This window comes from Pelodiscus sinensis, chromosome 2 (assembly GCF_049634645.1).
Source record: "Pelodiscus sinensis isolate JC-2024 chromosome 2, ASM4963464v1, whole genome shotgun sequence".
Lineage (NCBI taxonomy): Eukaryota > Metazoa > Chordata > Testudines > Trionychidae > Pelodiscus > Pelodiscus sinensis.
Genome location: NC_134712.1, coordinates 87,029,916 through 87,054,457, shown reverse-complemented (window position 1 = coordinate 87,054,457; position 24,542 = coordinate 87,029,916). Strand labels below are relative to the sequence as shown.

Below are 24,542 nucleotides of genomic sequence, written 5' to 3'. Positions count from 1 at the left end.
ATGTACCTAGAATTTATGGGGTGTGATAACTGAAAAATAGTAGCGCTTTGATTGGATGCGGAGGGCACGCTCTGCTCTCTCAGTCAATGTTGTGCACAATCAGCATATACCTTACTTCACATACCCTTGCTTTATGTGTGTGTCACTTTAGTAATACCGGTAGGAAAAAAACTACACAGACAGAAACCAGCAGAATCTGATAACCCCGTGTGTGGGTAAACAAAATGTCTTGTGGGCATAGAACCCGCTAGGTTGTCCACCACTGATTTTTTTCAATTTTAGATTCTAGCATTTATCAAAGGATGGATTCAAGGTTAAGGCCTAAGCCTAACAACTGATTAAATAACATTATTTATTTTCTGTCCCCAGTATATCATTTACCCAGTTCTTGGTGCAACATTATGCTTTGTACTTATTGTCATACAATACCCACAAACCAGTCAACTGGAATCAAAGAATATATAAAGTTTGTAAAAGTGCATTAAATTAAAATATTGGTTTTAATCCATGCTTCCTCATATAAAATAATGCATTTATGCAACAGGAACATTGTCAAGTTGTTTACAACTAAAATTTAGGTTTTGGTTAAAGAAAGTGGGAAGAGAGGTTTGTTTTATAAACAAAACCTATTTTAAAATTCTATTAATGTTAATCATTTACTATAAAGAGGTAAGTATAATATAAGTAAGGAAATTCAAAATGCCTGGTATTAATTAAAATGCGGGTCTCTTCCCCAGGTTTTTTTTAATTTGTTTACTTGTTTGAGTCCAGATGGCTTATTTTTAGGGATTGCCTCAATTACATAGAATCTTTCTTGAATTTCTGGATTGTCTTTTGTGCACAATCTTTGTCAGTAAATCCACTGCATGGTATAAAGTTACTGTTATCAAGATTTCTCTGAATTAGCAAGTTTTCCCCCCTCACATCCAATTTTTCTAATTTTAAGGGTATGCACATGGAATTTATTTAATTATAGTGGGAAATACAAAGACACATTGGACTCCTGACTTTCAGAGTGACTCCAACAGATAGCTCTGCACACACTGGTTGCAAAAAATACCCCCCCAAACTGTATTTGTACAGTACTCTGCTATGAAGGCAAATTTAAAGTGAACGAAAGATAAAGTGTGTACATGCATATAATTATGGCATTTAAATATATACATATATAAGACAAACACAAAAATTTACTTGTAATTTTTTTGGTTTTCTGCTGCCATTACTGCAGATAACAGAGATATAATAATCTGGTAACTCCATGATCACAAGTTCATTTTTAAATGATATGTACATTAATATAAAAAATAACAATATTGTTTATGATTTAGTGAAACTAGCTATGTGTGATGTGTATTGGAAAAAACATATGGTGATCAATGTATGTTAATAGGTCAATGTATGTTACTTCTAGGGTTTGGCAGAATCTCAGTGTCTTCACAGTGCATTAACCTTTTAATGTACTACCCTGTTCTAGCAAATTTCCCATGGTTTACTTGTTTTTTTATTACTGAAGAGCTGTATAGTTTTCTCAAATTTAAAACAAATCCCTAAAATAAAAACCCAATATCATTATTTGCAGAGAGAAAAATAATTCTTAAATACCCTGCATATAAATTATCTAGTTGGTTAATTACCACAGTACTAGACCATAGTTGATAACCAAGTAAGTGCACTGCTTGTACATGTAATGGATTCCAGAAATGAGGAGATATTGAGCTGATATCTTACTTAACACACAGACTCCTTCCTCTTCCATCACAGCACCAAACACATTAATTTGAACTCGTTTTTAAAAATTGATTTCCACAGAACATTAATTTCTATTAGTCCCCACATACTTCTATTAATTGCCTCTTGTTGGAATTTACAGTTTTCAGGTATACTAAAGATACAAGATGAAAATTTCAGATTTGATATGCTTAATGTGAGAGAATTCATTCTGTCATTATTTATTCTTACATCAGCAATATTTAAATAATAAAAATGCAATAGAAAACCTGTAAAAGCTGGGGAAATAATTTTTTCTCTTTATACTTGTCTATGCACACAATCTACACAATATATAAAGCTAAGGAAATAAAATGAATTTCTACTGTATTGACAAATCCTCTATTTGTGTATATTCTTGCCAAACATACATTCATTATTTTTGTCAACCCTGCAGTGTTTTACATAAATCTGCATTGAAATGCAGATTAAACATGTAGGCTTTCATGTGTGTATTGAAACTACAGCACAGTATAGACGGTCCAATTACATTTATTAATTCACAATCCTATTTTTATTTATGAATAATTCTGTTCTATATTTGACATTACAGTTAGTTTCTACTGTACACTTTATAATACGATGTTTTACATATTCTGACATGGAACAATTTGTTATTTATTTATTTAATTTTAAACTGATGATGCAGAAGTGGAAGGTAAAATTGATGGAAAGATCATCAAGCCCTTATAAGTAAACTAGTTTAGTTCATTGTTGACTTAAAGCATGTTAAAATAGATGGGAGAAATAAAATAATAATAATCACCTGGCACTATTCTTTCTATCTATTATTATGTCTATCTGTAGTTTTATAAATATCCATAGCAAGTTTCCTAGGAAACTCAGCTGACAGTTTGACAAGCATTCTCTAGATTTTATCATGAAAGCTGTGAACATGAAAGTGCAGTTCCAGACCTGCATAGAGAAAAACTATCACTAGGTATTATCACTTTCTAAAAACCATAGGAATTTGAGCAGCTATAGTGGCCAGGAAAATATTTTTGAAAATAGGATTCATAAATGTTTAGGTAACAGTAGATAGTTGTACATCAAAGTCTCTTTCTGAATTATCAAGGGGAAACATTTATTCCGTATGGATAGTCCTACAATAAATACAAATAAAAGGAAGCACACCAACATTTTCCACACTCTTCAGAAATTACAATGGTCTTAACCCCAGAAACAGAATTATTCAACTCTGCACCTGCAACAAGTTTAAAGTTTGTAATCCTGAGATCTGACAAAACTAGAAATGGAAGTTTTGTATCACTGAAAAAGTGTTTCCTCAGACATTCTTTGATGGTAGCTACTCAAACTCAGAACTAGTATTTCCATAGACTTTGAATTGCCTTTATTTATCGAAATCTACAGAGATAGATTTGTGATACTTCTTTGTCATCATTCCAAGTAAAGGAGCTGGGGAGTAGTAACTGTTTATACTTTTGATAGGTTACAGAAGGAGACTCTTGGTTAGAGTAAAAATTCTAGCAGAAAGAACCCTTCCTATGCAGGAAACTCATCTAATTGTGGGAGGGCAATTATTCCTGTATACAGGCCACAGATAGACATTTTATGATTATAAGACCTATCACAATTACTTATAGAACTGAAACTGAAAATGAGCTCTCTCCTGGGTAGCTGCTATGAGAGAAGATTCTGTGATGGTAACACTTTATTATAATATGTCTTCTAGATCAGAGTATGGCTTTCCATGCCCTATATGCCACTACTCTCAAAGACACAAGACTAGAGATTGTTGCTTTAGGGAATGCTCTAGTTTCCTTAATTCTACAAGGTCACACTGATGGTCTTCAATCAAACTTGCAATGTGCTCACTCCACTCTGTTTTTCAATAATCAAAGAGAAATTTGGTGAAATATTCTGTTGATGATATACAAAACACTAAAAACATCACTCTATAAATGATTTCCTGAAAATTTTCACTGAAATCAATTAACAGAGATAGGATAATTTTTTTGGTTTGGTTTGTGTTTAAATGTTATAATATATAGTTTTAAAATATTCCTCGTGCTCTTTGCAGCATTCTAGTTCATCCTCGGTAGGATTGTGCAGTGGTTTTCTATGCAGGAAAGGGAATCAATAACACAATGAACAGACATTCAAATTAGACAGAGGCAGTAAAAGAGCATCTGTTTTTAATCCATTCTGGAGCCTGGAGCCCTTACTGTAGCTAAAAAAGAATATAGTTTTCTAATTCCAACTGTAAACAACCACAAAAGAAAATACCTAATATAGACACAGAGAATGTTACTAAATTTCACATTTATTTATGTAATATTTAAAACATAGTTACAGGTATGTTTTTATTGTATAATCTAAGAGTTCTATTGGGCAAAAATATTTCCAGTATTTAATTTTTGTGCTCTAGATGTACAAATATCTATTTCAATGCGCGCAGCGCGCGCGCACACACACACACTACGACTAAGTAGTTGCAAGTGAGCACAATACCTAGCAAGGGGAGATAAGAGCCAGGACTTAAAAAAAAAAAAAAAAAAAAAAAAAAGGATTTTAGAAAGCCCTGAATGTATACACAAGACAGGACTATGCAGCACTTTAAAGACGAACAGGATGGTTTATTAGGTGATGAGCTTTCGGGGGCCAGACCCACTTCCTCAGATCAAATTGTGGAAGAAAACTGGCATGACCATATAGACCAAAGGGATACAATAAAAAAAAAGTGAACACATATAAAATTGACAAATCAGATTTTAGAACGGGGGGGGGGGGGGAAGAGGGGGGAAGCCCTCTGTTCTAAAATCTGATTTGTCAATTTTGTGTGTGTTCACTTTTTTTATTGTATCCCTTTGGGCTATATGGTCATGCCAATTTTCTTCCACAATTTGATCTGAGGAAGTGGGTCTGGCCCTCGAAAGCTCATCACCTAATAAATCACCTTGTTAGACTTTAAAGTGCTGCATAGTCCTGTCTTTTGTTTCAGCAAGATCAGACTAATACGGCTACATCTCTATTACTATTCTGAATGTATACAATTAACTTTAATAGTAGATTAAATGCTGTAGAGGGCAGCATTTACTAAACCACACTCCCTTCTGTACCTAAGCAAACCCTCAGTGCAGGAGTTTTACATAGCAACCTCTACACCAGTGGTCACCAACCAGTAGATCAGGATCTACTGGTAGATATTGGAGCCTCTGACAGGTGATTCTGACTGGTTTGGCCAAAAGGCTATCAAGTGCAGGCACTTTAGCTGCCTTTCCCCACACTGCTGCTCATCTCCTGACCTTTGCCTTTGAGCTGCCCCTCCCTGGGAGCCCCCTGCTTGCTGTACAGAGCAGGGAAGGGAGAGGAGGGGTGCTTATGTTAGGATACAGGAGGAGAGGGGACAACCTATCTCCACAGAGCAAAGAGGGGGCACAACAGGGCATGGGATGGAGGGAGTTTGCTGGCTGCTTTTGGGAGTGGTGCAGGGCCAGGGTAGGGGTGAGCCTGCCTTAGCCTCACTGCACCATCACTCAGGAGCCACCTGTGGTAAGCAGTGTCCAGCTGGAGCCAGCTCTGATCCCCTGCCCCACTCATGAACCTCCTACACCTCAAGCCCCTGCCCCAGACTCAGCTCAGAGGCCCTCTCACACTCCAAATCCCTGAGTCCAAGACCAGAGCCTGCACCCCAACCTTCTGCCCCTGCCTGGTGAAAGGAAGGGAGAATGGGGTAGGAGGAAGGGAGGATGGAGTGAGCAGGGGTAGGGACTTGGAGAAGGGGTGAGAAGAAGGCAGGGCAAGGGTATTTGGGTTTGAGGTAGATCTTGGATTGCACTTAAATTCAAAAAGTGATCTTGTGCTTAAAAAGGTGGGAGACTACTGCTCTATACTGACAGAATATACATACGTTTTAGACACCAGTGCAATTCTGATTTATACTGGCAGAGGGGAGATTCAGGCATGACCTACCACAGAAAAAACGTGCAATATGTAGTGTAAAGGAAATCAGATTTTAATACAGAATCATGGAGTTTAATTTAATAGCTCTTGTCAGAAGTGCACATTTAAAAATGGTCTATTATTCTCCCATTGATATGCCGGTGTACCAGACTCATTCTCTCACCATGGTAATTAGCCTAAGGGAAACAGTGGGGTCTGTCTACAAGGACAGGCAATTCTCTAATATTTAACCCTTTTATTTAAGAGCATCTTGCCAGCTCTCCTCTTTGGGGAAGATCTTATTGAAGAGTTTTACAACATGACTGAAAGATAGGCAGGGTAAGACTCAGCCCTATCATCAGTAAGAAGGCATTACAGGGGTCTGGAATTACTACTGAGAAGACTCTGGCCCTCCTGCCTTCATATATGTGCTTTGTTATACAGTGCACTAGACAGCTGTAGTTGCCACAGTGGTAGTTTTTATCCTACTGCATAGACCAGAATCAGAACCTTGAATTGTACTTGGTAACGAGCAGCAACATAGGGTAGAGTTCAAGAACAGATGCACAGGTTGTAGATAGGCTGTCTTTATTTCATCCCTTTTAGGAGTTGGGCTAGTAAGCTATGTACCTACTTGTAGGTTCTTCATGAATTTTTTGTCTCACTTCAGAGTGAGGTACAATAGTGCAGCCTCAAGGTGATAACGTGTATGGATTTCTGCTACTAAATCATCAACCAAGAGAGATAGATGACTCAAGGTGCATAGGCACTGCAACAAGGGGTGTTGGAAGAGCTGCCACATGCCCTGGCTTGAAGTGATTTCTAGAATATACAGCATGGGCGTTGGGTATGCTAGGTGGGGAAGGCATTGCCTTCTGAAACCACCAGCCTGGCTCCGCCCACACTACACCCCCAGAACGCCTACTACAGAGTCCCCAGATGACCCTGGGCTCCACACGGTGATGCTGCTTTGAAGCATCCCCTGCTCCCCCCTTTGCTGCCTTTTTCTGATATACAGCAGTGGTTCCCAGCCTTTTTTATACTGCAGACTGGCAAACCCATTCACAAACTTTTGGTGGACAGGTAACATTTTATTTGAATATTTGCATGATTGGAAACCGCTGATATACAGGGTTTATAGTTTGGTTCAATGACTCTCAGCACCCTCCACTATAAAAATTGTTCTAGCACCACCGTTAACGTGCATCAAGAAAAGAACAGATTTCTTACACTTTTTCACCATTAATGCACTAAACTTTGCAATATTCCTGAGAGTTATGTAAATATTATTTAACACCACTTTACAGAGACAAAAGCAGATTCAGAGAGGTTAAGAGAAGTGGTGTATTATGATTAAATGGAGCCTATATGTAACCCAACCCAAAAAGCCCCACCCCACAACAAAACAAAGAGCAGATGGTATTTAGAAATAGGCTTGAAGATCATAAATACCTAAAACATGGCTAACTCCTATTACACAGAGTTTTGTTTCTAGTATAAACACTACTAGTAGGTATTCAGTTTAATACTTATTATTCACCAAATTGTCCTGGCCAGCAATGTACTCCAGAAAGCTTATGCAAAAAGGCCTCAGAACTTCTGGCCAAACATTAACCTAACCCGGGGTGGGCAAAAGGGCCTCCATGGGCCGGATCCAGCCCGCCAAATGAGTGGATCCGGCCCACGGAGGCCCTGCTGCTCTCCCGCCCGCAGGCCAATTAGGGCCTGGCTGTAGGGGAGCACCTGAAACCTTCTCCGCTCTGTCCCCGCCCTGCGAGCAGTGCGCGGTGCAAGGCGGGGGCAGAACGGAGGCGGCTTCGGGCACTCCCCCGCTCCCAAGCCCTAATTGGCCTGGGGGCGGGAGAGCATGCGAACCCTCCTCCTGCCATGCCAGGAGCATGTGGCGTTTTGGAGCATAGTGTGCTGCTCACAGGGCAGGGCGGAGAGCGGAAGAGTCTTCGCACGCTCCCTGCCTCCAGGCCAATCAGGGCTTGGGGGCAGGGGAGCTGCATGAAGCTTCCTTCGCCCTGCCCTGGCCCTGTGAGGAGCCCATAGCACTTCAAAGTGCCATGGGCTCCTCGCAGGGTGGGAGGTGGCTTCCCATGCTCCCCACTCCGCCTCCAGGCCCTGATTGGCCTCGGGGTGGGGAAACATGCCAAGCCTCTTCCTAGTGGGAAGGGGGGGCAAATGGGCTCCCTATGCCCAGACCAATAATTGTCTGGGGGTGGGGTAGCTCCACCTCTTCCTGGTTAGGTCCCACTCCTTCCAGGATGGCCTGGGGCTACTTTACGTTTTTTTGAAGTGGCCCCTGGGCAAAAATTATTGACCACCCTGACCTAAACAAATACATTATAAGTTATTCAAGCACAAGAAATGTTTTAGATATGTTTTAGTAACTTTGTTCCATTTATTACCCATGGTTTTGAGGTTTTTTAATTGAAAAAACACACACACATAAAAAGATCAAATACTACAATTTCTCCATTCACTTGCCCTCTCAACTCCCTAAATCTGACACGTGGCATTTCCTGTTGATAGCAGTGTGAATTTGGGGAAAAGCCTTATTTCCTTCTAATTTAGCTAACCACTTTTTAAAAACAGCAAGTAGTCCCGTGACATCTTAGGGTATGTCTACACTTGCACCCTAGTTCGAACTAGGGATGCAAATGTAGGCATTCTAAATAGTCAATGAAGCAGGTATTTAAATATCCTGCCCTTCATTAGCATGATCTTGCCGGCGCATTACTCCAATCAACAGTGCACGCCGGGACATGTTAGTTCGAACCAAACCCCTTGGTTCGAACTAATGTTACTCCTCAAAAAATGAAGAGTAATGTTAGTTCGAACCAAGGGGTTTGGTTCCAATTTACGCGTCCTGGCGTGCACTTGCACTTTCGAAACAGCTGTTGATCAGAGTAACGTGTCAGCGAGATCATGCTAATGAAGCGCGGGATATTTAATCCCAACTTCACTGACTATTTCGAATGCCTACATTTGCATCTCTCGTTCGAACGAGGGTGCAAGTGTAAATATACCCTTAGAGATTAACAAATAAATTTACATATATATAATATCATGAGCTTTCCTGAGCAAAATCCCCACTTCCTCAAGCTCATTTGAAGAAGTGGGTTTTGCTAACAAAAGTTTATTGTTTTTAAAGTTACAAAGGCTACCCCTCAGAGACTTTTTAACCACTTTTTAGACCAAAAGATGTTCTTGCTTTGTGAACCAGTGTGAGAGAGGTCTTTGTGGATCATCATTAGTCTTCTTAACATAAACACCAGCTAAGATTTAAAACTGGAAAACTGCCATTTACACAGGGATTAGCAGGCTCTGGCAGAATTGAGACTAAGATCTGTATCCTATTCCTCTATACTACAAAACCATTCTAAAAAATTTAAAGATAATTTCTGCTAAAACAGGTGGTAACACAAGTTTCATTACAAAAAGTCAAAATGATGGAGATAATCAAAACACAAACTCAGAGAGAAACAAAACTATTACCTGATGTTGCTTAGACTTGTGTGTTACAGTATCTGATTCTCATTTCAATGACACCAGTGTAATTCTATTGATTTCAGTGAGGTTATTTCTGATTTATACTGGCAGAGAGGAGATTCAGGCCCATAATATTTATACATACACTGGTATATCTATATGACATACATAGAGAGATCCAATAACTATCATAACTATACCTTGTGAAATACAAAGGCTACATACAGAACATTCTGCAGTAATAATAGCCACTCTCAGTAGAGGGCCAAAAGATAATAAATCAAAACAGTAAGATCGTGTTATATATCTCGAGTGCTTTGCAAACTTAAACTGATACATGATATACAGGGATAACTTCATCTACATGGTTGGAATGAAACAACTGTTTAGCACCATACAGCAACACTGCCCAACAGCTTAGGTCAGGAAGTGAAGAATACCATAAATGTACAGGGATTTAGATAGGCAGAACATAATTACTCAATTAAAATGTGGATGTTGTATATTTTGTATGTCTGAACAAATAATCAAGACCTTGGTTATTTGTCTCACCACTGCAATTTGCCTCTCCCAAAAAGAACTTTGACTCTTATGTTCCTGGAAGACAAACTACTGACAAAAGTCTTATTAACATTTGAAGATGTCAAATGCATCTGATTTATAAGCATCAATTACATAACAGAAACACTTTTCAGTCCGCTCTAGTTCAGGAATGCAGAAAGTTTCTGGAAGGAGGTGAAAAGTAATGAAAGTTTCTCTCTACAGGGTGTTCCCAGTGCAGCTTATACTTTTCTTTGAAAGCTTATGGTACCTCTATGAGATGAGCAAACTGAAAACTTTACTATCCTGTCATATAATTTAAGGCAGGAGTGGGGAACCTAAAGCCCAGTGGCCGGATGCTGCCCCTGGCTTTCCTAGATCTGGCCCCCGAGGCTTAGGGCTTCTCCCAGCATTGGGGAACCCGTGCTGGCGCTCCAGCCCCTCCACCATCTTCCCATGGGGTGGAGACACAAAATCTACTAGCCTGTGCAAGCATGGCCCTTTCCTTGGCCCACCTCCAAAGCTCTGCTCCCATATTCTATTTTAATTCCCAATTGTTTTGTATAGAGGGATATCTGTGCACACTCCACCAGCAAGCCTTTCCTTTAGAGGGATACTATATGATTCAGCAACAAAGAGAACTTCTGGCAATGTGGGCAAAGTCCACCCACAGGGAGACTGCTCCTTCAGGTTCTCTAAGGACACTGAAAACACCTACTGATAGTATTCATTTACAGAGGTGAGAAAACATCCCTTTTAAGATGATCAAAGGCTCAGAACTCAAAGGGGAAATGTCGGGAACTGACGTCCGTGATCCCAAAGTATTCTAAAGCATTTCACCAAGCTACACAAAGGAATCACTTCACCCATTACTGAAGTACAGCCATCCCTCTTTGGGGAAGTAAAGGAGCACGGCAACCAGGCATAACTGTTTATGATGTGAACTAGAATTTAACTGAGCATTTCCTCTCCTATTCCAGATCACATAGACCGTCTCCCTCCCTACCCCAACCGCAACATCCCTTCCCAACTACAGCTATCATTTACCTGAAAAAGTAGTATCAGAAAAATATTTCAAGCATTCTCAGCTGTTGTTTAAAGTAGGCTGAACCTCTCTGGTTCAGGACTCTCTGTTATGGCAACATCTGTGGTCCAGCAGGACCCATGGATGTTGCTGAATTAGAGAGCCTCTGGACCAGAAAGCCCTGGCAGCTGGGGATGGGTGCTGGCTGGGAGTCTGGATGCAGAGGGGACAGTGGCTGGGAGCCTAGCCAGGAGTAGAAATGGTCCAGTGGCCAAGGCGGGAAGGCTGGCCAGAGCTGGCAGCAGAGTCCAATTGCTGGGGCTGGCAGTGGGGTCAGCAGCCATGAAGGGAGCCGAGCTGGAAGGCTGGCAGCTCTCAGGGAGAGCCCAGAGGCCATCAAGCAGAGGAACCAGAATTGACCATCTCTGGTCCGGCAAACCCGCTCTTTCAATACCGGTCAGTTCCCAAGGGTGCTGGACCAGGGAGATCCAACCTGTATTTTAGCATCGGGAAACAAGGACAGTGGCCAGCACCACGAGGCACAGATCAAACAGTGGAAATTCAAATGTCAGGAGTGACCACTTAGTGCCACAAAAACAGTCTTTACATTTCCAAGTAAAGATGTTGAAAAATACTCCTTGTTAAGTAATCGTTTAATCTTGCCCATTTTAGAACAGGATATATTTAACCACTGCATGTATTTAAGCAGTCAGTCATGACAGGCAGAGCACTGCTGAGTGATTATTCCACGCCTTAGGTAGTTAGTGTAAGGCATGAAGCTGGCAATCAAGAAACTTCCATTACCCGAGGAAACACAAAGCCTGTAGGTATCTAACAGCTACTGTAAGCAGAATACAGGGACCATCCCCAAATTGCTCTTACCAGTTCTAATTTTATTTCATCGTTAAAATAACTAAAAGCAAAGTAGGACTATGAAATCTGGGGCTTACTACTAGCAACACTACTAGCAACACAATTCTGCCCCACATACTTCTTACTCTGGGCTGCGATACCAGTAATAAGAAATGGTACTAGGGCAGTAGAGGAACACAGGGTATGTTTACACTAGCCCTCTAGATCGATCTAGGGAAGCTAATGAGGGCGACTGAAATTGCAAATGAAGTGCGGGATTTAAATATCCCACGCTTAATTTGCATGTTCCCGGCCGGTCGCCATTTTAGAAATTGACTAGCCTGAAGTAACTGCCCATGTCTACACATGGCAGTGAAACGGGATTCCGAAATAAAGTCCTAAATTGAATTAGCTGGTATTCTTCCTGCAATGAGGTATACTAGCTAATTCGATTGAGAGCTTTATTTCGGAATCCCGTTTCACTGCCGCGTGTAGATGCGGGCAGTTACTTCAGGCTAGTCAATTTCTAAAATGGCGACCTGCCGGGAACATGCAAATCAAGCGCGGGATATTTAAATCTTGCGCTTCATTTGCAATTTCGGTCGCCCTCATTAGCCTCCCTAGATCGATGTAGGGGGCTAGTGTAGACATACCCACACAGAGTGGGGTTAGACTACTGCTTAAGTCGATCTAACTTGTGTTGCGCAGGGGTCTGAAAAAGACATACCTTGACAATGTTCCCTCTCATTTTTTCCACCCATGTGCACAATAAATTTTGTTATGTGCACCAAGGCATGTGTGGATGTGAACCACCAACAGATACACATGCTGCTGGCCGTGGGCTCTCTGCTAATCAGCTAGGTGGCATTTGAATCTCTCCTGGATGGCTGCCCACCTGCTTTGCTTACAGGGAACACTGCCCCCTGAGCAATGCAAGTTACAAGGACATAGAATTGGCCACAGTAGTGCTATGTTGACAGGAGATGAGCTTTGCCTCTCTCAGAGATTGAATAATTGTGCCAATGGGAAAGCATTCTCTCACTGGCACAGAAATTCTTTACCACATGCACTGCAGCAGTGCAATTGTGCTCACGTAGTACTTCTGGCATAGACTTGCCCTTGAGTGTTTCTCATTCCCACCCTCAGCCAGGGCTGGCTCTAGGTTTTTTGCTGCCCCAAACAAAAATTTTTTTGGCCCCCCCTTTTTTTGTTGGCTTTCACACGTTTGCACTTAGCAATTATTTTTCTTTTTTGTCCCGGCATTTTAGCCCTATAAATAGCAAATATAATTTTAATTATTATTTTTTCCATAAAGGCAAAGGCGCTTCATGTAAACTCGCCCTCCCCTTTCACTCACTGCTGGATCACAACAGCCTTTTCCCTGTCCTGTCCAGCCCCTCTCTATGGACAAGCACCCCTCACTCCTGACCCATAGGGGGAGCAGGGTGCAGGGACAGAGCAGAGCCAGAGGAGTATGGGGAACAGGGGGAGCAGGGTTCACTGTGGGGAATGGGAGGTGCAGAGCCAGAGGAGCGGGGACTGAGGGAAGCAGGGGGACTGAGGTGCACAGAGCCAGAGGGGTACGGGGAACAGTGTGGGGGTACCCAAGGGTGGCACAGTGAACAGGCGGCACAGAGCCAGAGGGACGCAGAGATTGGGGGGGAGCAGGGATTGGGGTGCAGAGAAGGCATGGGGAATGGGACGTGGGGAACGGGAGGGAAAGAAGGATTGGGGTCCAGGGGCAGTGCAGGGAATGGAGGGCAAAGACCCAGAGGGGTGCAGGGAAAAGGAGCTGGGGGGTGCAGAGCCAGAGGGACGCGGGGACTGGGGTGCAGCAGTGGCACAGGGAACGGGTGGCACAGAGTCAGAGGGGAGCAGGGATCGGGGGGAGCAGGGTGCAAGGGTGGCACAGAGCCAGAGAGTTGCAGGGAACAGGGAGAGCAGGGGAACCAGTGTGCAGGGGAGCAGGGTGCAGAGGTGGTGTGGAGCCAGAGGGGTGCGGGACGGGGCGGGCGCAGCGAGCTGGTTGGCCAGCAGGGAGTGGTCTCTTGCTGGCGAAGTGGGCTGGGGCCATGGCAGGACTGGAGCCGGCAGGGTGGGGCGGAGCCTGGCCACGCCGTACTCCACAGCCAGCTCCCGGGGACACGCAGCCAGAGCGAAGCTCCTGCGGCCCTTTAAAATCGGCGGGGTGAGGCCTGGCCGGGCATTTCCGGGGGCGGCTGCTTACCTGGAAATGCCGCCCCTGGAAATGTACTGCCCCAAACCCGTGCTTGATTTGCTGGTGCCTGGAGCCGGCCCTGCTCTCAGCCCCTGCCTTTTTGACCCTTCACATGGACATTTCTGGAGGTTAAGTTAGCAAATATCCCTCACAGCATTAGACACAAATATAACGGAAATATAATGTTAGGAAGGGAGCAGTTTTGTAATAATTGGATTCCCACCAGCTTTCCTTTTTTTTTAAAATTACATTATGTTTTAACTAGCTTTTAAAATCAATCACTTTCCCTCACCCCCAATTAGCAGCTACTGTTTGTAGGCCAAAGCCACTAGATTAGGGAAAGTTAGAGGAACATCAGCTAGTTTACACACTTACCTGCATAGCCCATCTGGGATAGCAGATACACCTCAGCTGGGAACAGGGTGTCTCCCTCCCTCCATGAATATTGCAGCCAGTGGCACTGAAGCTTATGGTAACCGTCTATCTAGAGCCAATACAGAGTGGCAGGGAAACTGTGAAAGAGGGGGGCCAAGGCAACACTAAGCATCACGGCTCTATGGCTGCAATGAGCTATTCATAAGTGAACCTCTGTGCCCATGTGGAGCCCTTCTGAAGTAAGGTTTTTTTTTTCTTGTGCTCAGCTCATTAAAGGATTGAGGCCTACACTGCAAACTTTCAGTGCTGAGCATCCTGGAAGACTAAAGATCATGTTTCATGGTGATACCACGATGAAAGCTGCAGCTTTGAATATTAAAAAACACTACTCAGTGTAGCAAAGCTCTTTTTGTTAAAACATTTTAGAAACTGTTGCTCTGTTGACAGAGTGATGTTGTGAGTTGCTTAGTTTCTACTAAGCATCACATGTGCCATCACAAGAAGGATGCAGTTCATAAGGCTGGATTCTAATTCTATTGAAACCAATTATAAACACTCTCTCTGAAACACTCATTCTGTACCATCTAACTTCTGGAGCTCCAGAAAACAGCTTTAAAGAAGAAATTCTAACTTTCTGCTCTGCCTTTCTTTTTAAAATGTTTTTATATCTACATTCTGGGGCGGCGGGGGGGGGGGGGGGGGGGAGGGGAATCAGATTTATGAGAGAAATGTTGGGCAATGCTGCACACAAATTGACAAATATGGAATAAATGTCAAAAAAGGCCTAGGTCTGCAATGTATTGAGCACATCTAATCCCACTTAGATGGGGGAATTTAACACCTTGCAAGAGGTACTTGAAATCTGACATGATCAGGACTTAAACTGATAAAAAGAATGCCATTTGGAGCCTGGACTTCTATCGTATGTGCAGAAAAATAATATAGAACTATTGTACCCATGACTTCACTCAAGAAGGAATTAGGGTGGCCAGGTGTCCGGTTTTGAACTGGATAGTCCAGTATTTGAGCTTTTTGTCCGGGAAACAAATTGAGAAAATATAAATGTCTGGTATTTTCTAAATAAGATGTAATGTAGATTGTGATGTAAAGTCAAGTGTGTCCGGTATTTTTGTTGAAAACATCTGACAACCCTTGAAGGAATCATTAATCCAAGAATCTATTAGCATAGTGTCCCAGTTAACAAAACAATAATTTGGTTTCAATAATGCAGTGCATTACAGTAGAGTGCAAACACAGAAGTGAATTAGTTAGCAAATAAATAGTTTCTAGTAATGAAACATTAAAAAATTAACCAAGAGTGATTTTCACTAATACCTTGAGCTTCATATTCTAGCGTTGGTTTTCTTCTTTCAAACAAATGAGACTTTTGAACCCAAATGTTGTAACACCAAAATCTGGCAGTGTTTATTTTAGTCTATATAAGCAGACAGCTATATTTTCTCCTATCACTGTTTAATCCTGTAATCCCTTCAGACAGTAATAATTTTAAGTGGATTACAAATAATCCCATTCCAACACCATCTTGGGTGCATTTCCTCATTGAATGTACATCTTGTGGTAGGGTTTCACACACTAGGCTAAAGAGCATCCAAATATTTTTAAAAAACTCTAGAATAATATATTTTATATCATATGTTCACATGATAATTGTGATGTTTTGTTGGCAACAGAGACCATTCTTTAATTAGGAAAGGGTAGCTACTTGGATCAATATTTTCCACATTTTACAATATGTTCTGTTCCACAAGGCCTCTGTGTAATTATTTGTGTATTATTTGAATACATATTCCAAACAAACTCTTTGAAACAATGCATTTTAAAATGTATCTATATTATTTATTATTAAGGGAAAATCCTGGGGAAAAAAAGAGATTCTGGACCTGTAGGTATGGAGGTAGGTAGGAGGTGAGTTTATGTAAGAAATAAGCATAAATTTCCTCACTTGATTCAACTGGAGATGTGCAGGAAAAGCAGCAATCTATATGAGTACAGAAGAAAGCCACTGATGCAGCAGTTTCTGTTCTTTAGAGATGGCGAGCAAAAAAGGAAATTAATTTAATAATATCTACAATAATATGTAATACATAATAAAATATTGACATTTAAAAACATGTTTTAATCTAATACAGCATTTGTGTCTCTCATCTGCTCTGTCTCTACTCTTACTATAAATGTAACAGTGTTACTCATTAGCACAAAGTAAACAAACGCCCTCTGCCATCATAGGACTTCAATACAGGTTGTGGAGGTTGCAAACACAGGCAACTGGTGGCAAATAGAAAGGAATTATAGTTGTAATACATTAAAAGAAGAAGTTTAAAGGACTTGTGATAAAGTATATTTTTAAAATTTGCTGGGGTAAGATTGGGGTTCTTTAAAACTGGGAACATAATCATCATAGTCCTCAACTATTTATTTTGCTAAAAGAATGCTATTGATAAGAGATACTGGTAAATGAGTGCAAAAATAAATGGAGATTGCTTTTATAAAAATGAATGAGATATTCCACTATGTGAGACTTCCTCCCTCTCCCCCTAGTCTTCCCAGAAAGAACAAGTATATGGCTAAAGAATTCATCAGGGTTAAAGAATCGGGGGCTATGACTACACTGCAAACTTTTTCCAGAAGAGGAAATGCAAATAGAGCACTCATTTGCATATTCTCTTCAAATCCTTTTGGTGGAAGAGGTTTTTGCACAAAAAAGCACTGTGTAGACGGGATCTTTTTGTGCAAACCCCCCCTTTTGCACAAGATCAAAAATCGAGGAAGAAGGGATCTTGCGCAAAGGGGATTTTTGCGCAAAAGGGCGTCTTCTACACAGCACTTTTTTGCAAAAAACGATCAGAAGAGAATATGCAAATGAGAGTGTGAGATATGCAAATAAGCACCCCATTTGCATTTTCTCTTCCAGAAAAAGATCATAGTGTAGTCATAGCCTAGGAGATACCCACTAAACCTGATTCTATAAAACTTTGCTCATCATCTTAACTTTAAAAAGGTAAGTAGCCGCAGTAAACTCAATAAAGCTTCTGAATTCATTAGGACTACTCACGTTTAGAAGCTAAGTACACGGCTAAGTCTTTGAAAGACTGGGGCCTAAATGAACGTCTTTCATTGCAGAAGATCTTGAATCTGCTATTTGCACATTACAGCATAATTTCCAAAGGCTGAATAAAAAGTCTGGGCCCACTGTGGTCCCAAGTCCAGCAACATGTGATATTATGCTGAGCATTTCAGTTATAGAAGCCCCATTTTATTCAGACATTACCATGTCTGTGTGATAATTATCTTGTTATTGAAGGTGACCTGTAATTAGATTTTCACCAAAATCGAACTGCTTTAGATTTGGTCACTCAGGCCCCAAGGAACTAGTAAGAAATCATTAGGCATCTCTAAAAAGTGTCTGAAACTACCATTAGGCTACATCTACATTGCGCACTCTTGCACAAGAACATATGCTAATGAGGCACGGCAATGAATATTGCCGCACCTCACTGGCATACTTAATGAGCCATTTTGCGCAAGGGGCTTTTGTGCAAGAGCCGTTCTGCCACTTATTTTCAGGCAGAATGGTTCTTGCACAAAAGTCCCTTGCGCAAAAATGGCAGCTCATTAAGTATGCAAATGAGGCACAGCAATATTCATCGCTGTGCCTCATTTGCATATGTTCTTGCGCAAGACTGGCCAGTGTAGACGTAGCCTTACAGTTTACCTACCTCCAGCCTATGCGAATACCCAACATGCAGTGAGAAGCCTGTAAGGAGCCCAAAGGTAACTGCACCAAGTTCTCAGGAGTGAGGGGGCTGGGGGGAATAAAATCACAATTTGCCTCTCCCTCAGGTCAGCTCCAGTTTCTATTGTGGCTGTGATATACCAGGCAGTGTGTGTTCTGAAGAGTCACATGAAGGACACACTGTGATCCGACAGCAAAACTCTAGGCTGCTCAAGGGAATTGAACTATACAGTTAGATGACCCACAGCTGAGAATGCCTTGCCTCAAGTCCCAGCAAATGTACATCCAGAGGATGTCAGGATAAATGCATCAGATGAGCTCAATGGCCACACTAATCAGTAGGATATTATCTGATCCGTCAGGTGACCAGGCCATAATTGGTATGTTGTTTTATACAGCAAGACCAACATGCTGATTTACACCCAGACGCAGATGGGGAAATGAACATAGTGCACAAAGCACAAGTGCAAAACATTAATGCCTGTTATGCTCTTCTGCCATACTAGTACATAACAGAATCTAGCTGATAGTATCTGTTTTCTTACCCAATCTAATTTTCTCCTGTGGCTGTCCATCTCCAATTTTCTTCCCTTACAGCAACTACAAAATCATACTACTAAATTAGGCCTCCGATAAGTGCTGTTTAATAACAAGCCCAAACAATGCTTAAGTCCACAGGAAATGACAACACCTAAGGCAGCTTGCTCCATTATAATGATTTATGCCATACACAACACACACTCCTAAGAGCTTTATTACATATTTTTTAAAACTAGTTTTTAAATACTATTGATGCCATTCCAAAGTTTATATTCTCTCTCTGTGAATGGCAGAAGAAAGTGCATTTGGACCAGTGGATTGATTATAGGAGCGTTTCCTGTACAATGCTGCAGAAAACAAACTTTTTACATAGATAGTATCACTGGAAATTTGATTACAAGTAGGTTAAACCAGTAAATCTATCAGTATTAAAAAATGAAAAATTTCTCAACAGTAATTTCCTTTCTGTCATCAATGTCTCTCATAATCCTTGATGTCTGGGCTCCTCTTCTCGCTGTAGTTCATGGAAGTGGATCAGAGTTCTGGAGTTACATCTCTAAACTCCTCTTTGTTTTCAGATAAATTATTCTCAAGGTGTGAAAATTGTGTAACATCATTAACAACAAATATTCCAGAGATAACGAGGTATCTATGCACTTTTGATCAAGGAAGATGGTCATATGGTAACAATTCCACTTAATATCTTGGCCCTTGACTCAAGAGCCATTCAGGTAGAATTGTGAGAAATGCTGCTAGGAGAAAAAAAAGTTACCAGTGAGAAATGTTCTGTTCTTCCGCTCAGCATCTTCCACAATTTTGACATCTAGGAAGAAGTGAACCAATGTTGAGAGGATTATAGAAAAAGTCAGAAAAATGAAAATGGTATCCTTCCTATCTATAGTATTTGCTCTCAGAGGAAAATCATTTTTAGGCCATTGCCTGCATCACCTTCCTAACAAAGGATGCCTCTACAGAAGACAGGAAGTCCATCTAGTAGTGGTTAAAAAAATTGGTAGGATTTGATTAACTGGCTGCCTCAAGTTTTCATGTGCATCCATTAGCACTTTCTGTCCACAATGTCACCAGGGATTGCACAGAGTGTGCCCTGACCACTTCTGGAAATGGAATTTCTGATCCACCTTGCACAGTCTAATCCACCTAGCATTAGAAGAACGGCAAGGTCTATCCTTAGCATTTTAGATGAAAGGATACAAACAGGGCACCTGATCTTCTTGAAGACTGTATTTTTGAGACAGATTTTCAGAGCTTTCTGATAGCTAAATTGTGCCACCTCTCCTCAATGAGATGCTGTGACTTTGGACAAAATGTAGAACAGACTTTGGACAAAATGTAGAGGCATAGAAAGAAGTTTCCTTCAGGATAAATAATTCCAGATTCTCAGCATCACCTTCTCCTCATGGAAGATGCAGCAGGCTTCCTGCCTACAATGGGCCAGCAGTTCTGAGACTCACCTGAAGACATGCTGGTCACAAGAAAACAAGTTTTGCTCGACAAATACAATAATGGCACTTTCATCAGTGGTTTAAAGGCATAGTTTGTCAGGGCTCTGAGTACAAAGGGAAATCCTGCTTGGAAAAAGGAGGGCTAATTGCTGGCTAGATTAAGAGGACCACCCTTAGGAATCGAACTACTTGGGGGTTCTCTGCCAGGGAATCCATGGATCCTGCAAACATCATGCTATTAAGGCCAGACAGCTGAGTGCAATGATGCAGTCCTTTGTTGAAGCCTTCTTGGAGAAAATCCAAGATAGCCAGAATTGCTGGCTTTCTAGGAAAAACTTAAACAACAAATAGTTTAGCAGCATTTTAAAGACTTATGAAACATGTAGGTGGTATCACAAGCTTTTGTGGGCACAACCCACTGAAGAAGTTACAGACTAACAGGCTACTCCTCTGAAGCTGATGGATTTCTAGAGTTAGCTTTATGTTCCTAGTATCACCTGCAAAACCTGGTCCAGATAAAGGACTATACTTTCAAGATCAATATTGTTTTATAGGAAAGAAATATTCTTATGACGTTTTTGGCCAGGCCCAGTAATAGCAATGCTTCCTTTTCAAAAGCAGGTCTGATAGATTGAGAAGGACTGATTCCAGTCCAGGTGAAGCAGAGCTCCTTGTGAGAAGATGTCCTTTCTCTTTAGGAGCTGTAATGAGAGTCCTAATTTCAGTTCTATTAGGCCCAAAAACACGGATCTCCTTGGTCACTGTGTTTGTAATAATATTATTATTACTACCAGTTCTCATTTTGTTTTCTGGACAGGGGAGTTGACTGAATCACTGAGCTCCTAGGCTTGTGTGTGTGGGGAGGGGGGATTAGGGGGGTGAGAGGAGAGAGAGAGAAAAAGCCAGAGTAAGCATGTTTGTATGCGTGTGGAGGAGCTCAGCTCTGCACTCTTGGAAGAGGGAAGGACTTGGCAAGGAGGGGTGGAGCTGGAGCAGCCAGCCCCCAGTGCTTCCAGAATGGTGTGGCACTTCCTCCCCTTACTACCTGCTGGCCCCCAAAGCCAGCTGGAGTATGCAGTGTGGGGCTCCCACAGTGATTCTAAAGAGTCTGGGCTCTGGCTACCGCTGCTGGTGTAGTAGCAGCAGTAGCAACCAGGAGCCCCAAAGAAATTGCCCTCTTTGCTCCCTTCTCCCCCATCGGCAGGCATGTTTCTGGATTGTCTTCCTAATAATGGGAAGAGTGGAAACTTATATGGTTGAAGAGCCTCCTCTGATATGGCATTTGTCTTCATGGATCTAGGATCCACTGCCTTGGTGAAGTACTTTAGTCTCTTTGGGGTCATGTGGTTTGCAAATAGGTCTGTTAAGGGCAGGCTGACTAACTGGAAGATTATATTAACTCAAAGACTCGTGTGATTCAGGCGCCACCTGGTGTTATTCACCTTGTGGCTTCTGAGTCAGTCCACTTCTGGTTCAGGCCTCCCTTTAGATGAACTGCTTCAATGGAGAGAAAAAAAAAAGCAGCTTCACCCACTGCATGCTTTCCATTGCTTTGGCATACTGTATATCACTGGGCTTCTTGTTGGCCTTTGGTCATTCCCATATGCAACCATGGTTATGCAGTCTGACTGAATCAAGACTTGGGTTCCCACATCTAGGTTGGATGGGAATCTTTGCAGCACCAGTTTGACTGCTCTTAGTTCTAACAGGTTTATGCTATGGGTCCCTTCCACAAGGGTTCACATCTCTTGAGCTGTTTGGGACCCCAGTTGTGCTTCCCAGTCCTCCTGGCTGACATTAGCTGTGAAGATCAGGGGATCAAAGCACAAGGTCATGTCCTTGTGGACACTTCCCTGGATTGACCACCATTTTAAATGAAGGTGCCAGAATCTTCACTTGATTTTTTTTATGAGTTCCAGGGAGATGTCCCTTAACTTTAAGACATAGTCTTAAAGGAGCTTGATGTTGGTTGCCCCCATGGAAAGATGCACAACATTAGGGGGCCTAGCAGTTGAAGGCTTAATGCAATAAATGGGCCTCTTGAACTTCCTAAACAACAGGAGGAGGAGGAGGAGGTCTTGAATCTTCTGGAAGCTCTCTAGAGATGGACATCTCCTTGCAATTCAAGTGTCTATATCCGTTCCCTAGAGGGGAGTGGACAGAATCAACAAGCTTTTCTTGATGGTGATAATGAAGGCACGATGAGATTTAAGATCAGGGACAAAAGTTCTGTGTGCCACTGATGGAGACAGAACTCTGACACCATCTACATGTTTTGTAAAAAGTGCTACCAGACCATTTGTTGTTTTTTCTGTAACAGACTAACTTGACTACCCCTGGAAGCTTCTGATTAAGCTGTCATCCAGGAAGGGCTGCAGAGGGTTTGGCTTGTGACCTGGGGCACAGGTGCAAAATGCTTGGCTTGTGACTTGGAGCAGGGGTGGAGAAAGCTTAGGCTGTGACTGGGTCAAGGAACAGGAGTGAGAGAGGGAGGTGGGGTGCCAGGTGCAGGCTCTGTCAGGGCAGCAGCCCAGCGGGACCCTTGGGTAGGCTCACTGCCTGCCAAGCCCCTACATACCACTCAAGGCAGTTCGCTGCTGGGGCCAGCATGTGCTTCTCTGTGCAGCAGGCACCCTGGGGGCGGAAAGGGGGTCCACCATGTGTTGTACATGCTCACAAGCATTGCCCAGGCTGCTCTCATTGGCCAGAAACTTCTCCTGGCCAAATCTGCAAGGAGGAGCGTGCTTATAAATCCTGCTTCTTTTCTAGGGCACTCAAGACTCATTTAAAAGCTTTGTGACCAATGGGAAGGGGCTCTCATATGCCTCACTCCTAGACCTGGGATTTAAGCAAGAGTCAGGGACAGAAGGCAGGGTGCAGGCTGGGTGCAACTCACCATCTGTCAAGTGTGGAAGGGAAGTCTCACATTGGGGGGAGCAATAGATTTGTTGAACCCCGGGCCAGGTGAAGGGCCCAGTTCTGCATTCCCCAAAGGGCCGGAACTGGGAGTAGCCAGCTTTCAGTGCTGCCCAGAGTGTACTGTGCTGTCCCCTCCTCCCCAGGCAGCTCTCAGAGTGTGCCATGCAGTGCTCCAGTGGCGGTTTAAAGGTCGTTAGGTCTTGGTGCAGTTGTCCCCTTTACCATCCTTGTTTGCAGGCTTGCTCATAGTTCACTATTTGGGTATCATTCAGTGCATTTTAGGCTGCTCTACCATACATGGAAGGTGCAAAGGAGCCAGTAGGGCAGGGGTGTCCAAACTTTTTTCAAAGAGGGCCAGATTTGATGAAGTGAACATGCGTGAGGGCCGACCATTTTGCCTGACATTCTTTGAACCATTAAAATTAAATGCAAATTAACTATTTTATGCAAAGTTCATTGCAAACGGCATACTTTTCATTTCGTCACATGGATGACAAATCTAAACAGGTGTTAAATCACTCTGCCTTTCATATCTGAAGGCCAGATGAAAAAAAAAATCCAGGAAGCTGAAATATATGTCAGGAACATTGTAAAGTACATTACATATTATTGGTAATAAAGGTTGTCTGTCAATTTTTAAGTTCAAAAAATATGAACAGGAACATAACACCAAGTATACATGTTGTGTCCAAATATATTTATAACTGATTTAGACCAACTGACATTAACTGAGATTTTACAATGTATTCATCTCAATACATATGGATTCGTTGGGGGCCATAAAAGATAGATATTGCGAAATTACCCGGGGGGCCGTATTAAACCGGAACACGGGCCGCAATTGGCCCGCGGGCCGGACTTTGGACATGCCTGCAATAGGGAGACACTGCAGCTGGGCTTCCAAAACCAGATATAAGCTTGCCAGGGGAGAGGGGAGGGACTCGGTGAAGGTGGGAGGGAGATCACTGCTCACCACTGACAATAAAGCCACTCGATAGGCAGACAAGAAGGCGGTAGCTGTAAAAACCACAGTCTGCACGCTGCCATAGAGGCAGAGAAACTGAAAGCAAAAAGGAGCTGAGAGGGTATGGTCATACGGCTCAAGGACTATGACTTACTCCATAAGCTGCAGAGAGAAGAGCAGCCAAGACTCAAGAACTGTGGGAGATGCTGGGTCCAGAAATGATGAAAACATGCCAATGTGGCATAAAGCTTGCAAGACGTAATTAATTAATACAAGAAAATGGCAGAGAATTTTTCAGAAAAACTCAGTGCTGCATGAGTGACCATTTCTGTTAATATGAAAGTATGATAACGTTTATAACAATTTATAACATAATGCAGGATTAAAATTGCTACATAATTTAATGCAGAATGTCTTTAGATGCCAAAACTTTCATGTTAAATAATTTCATAGTACCTTTTAAAAACCATTTTATTCAGGGAAATTAAGGTAACAATGAACGGGTTACCGTAGGGAGAAAAATACATGTCCAAGCCACATAAACTTGCATGTAACCACTTTTAGGAATCTGTGAATAGTTATTCTATCCTGAAAATATACTTCTCATATAAATCCAATTACTTTCCCTAGCATCAAGACTTATGACTGATTATTAGATTTGTATTAGAATGGTTTTACTTGTGAATTTCATTTACAAGGTCTAGCCTGTACCACATGCAGTAATG

General features: G+C 42.1%; 1 protein-coding gene across 2 annotated transcripts in view; it reads right to left on the bottom strand.

The window, feature by feature from the left end:
• GNAL (G protein subunit alpha L) overlaps positions 1-24,542 on the bottom strand; it is a 312,920-nt gene that overhangs the window by 22,221 nt on the left and 266,157 nt on the right. The gene's annotated exons all lie outside the window — the stretch shown is intronic.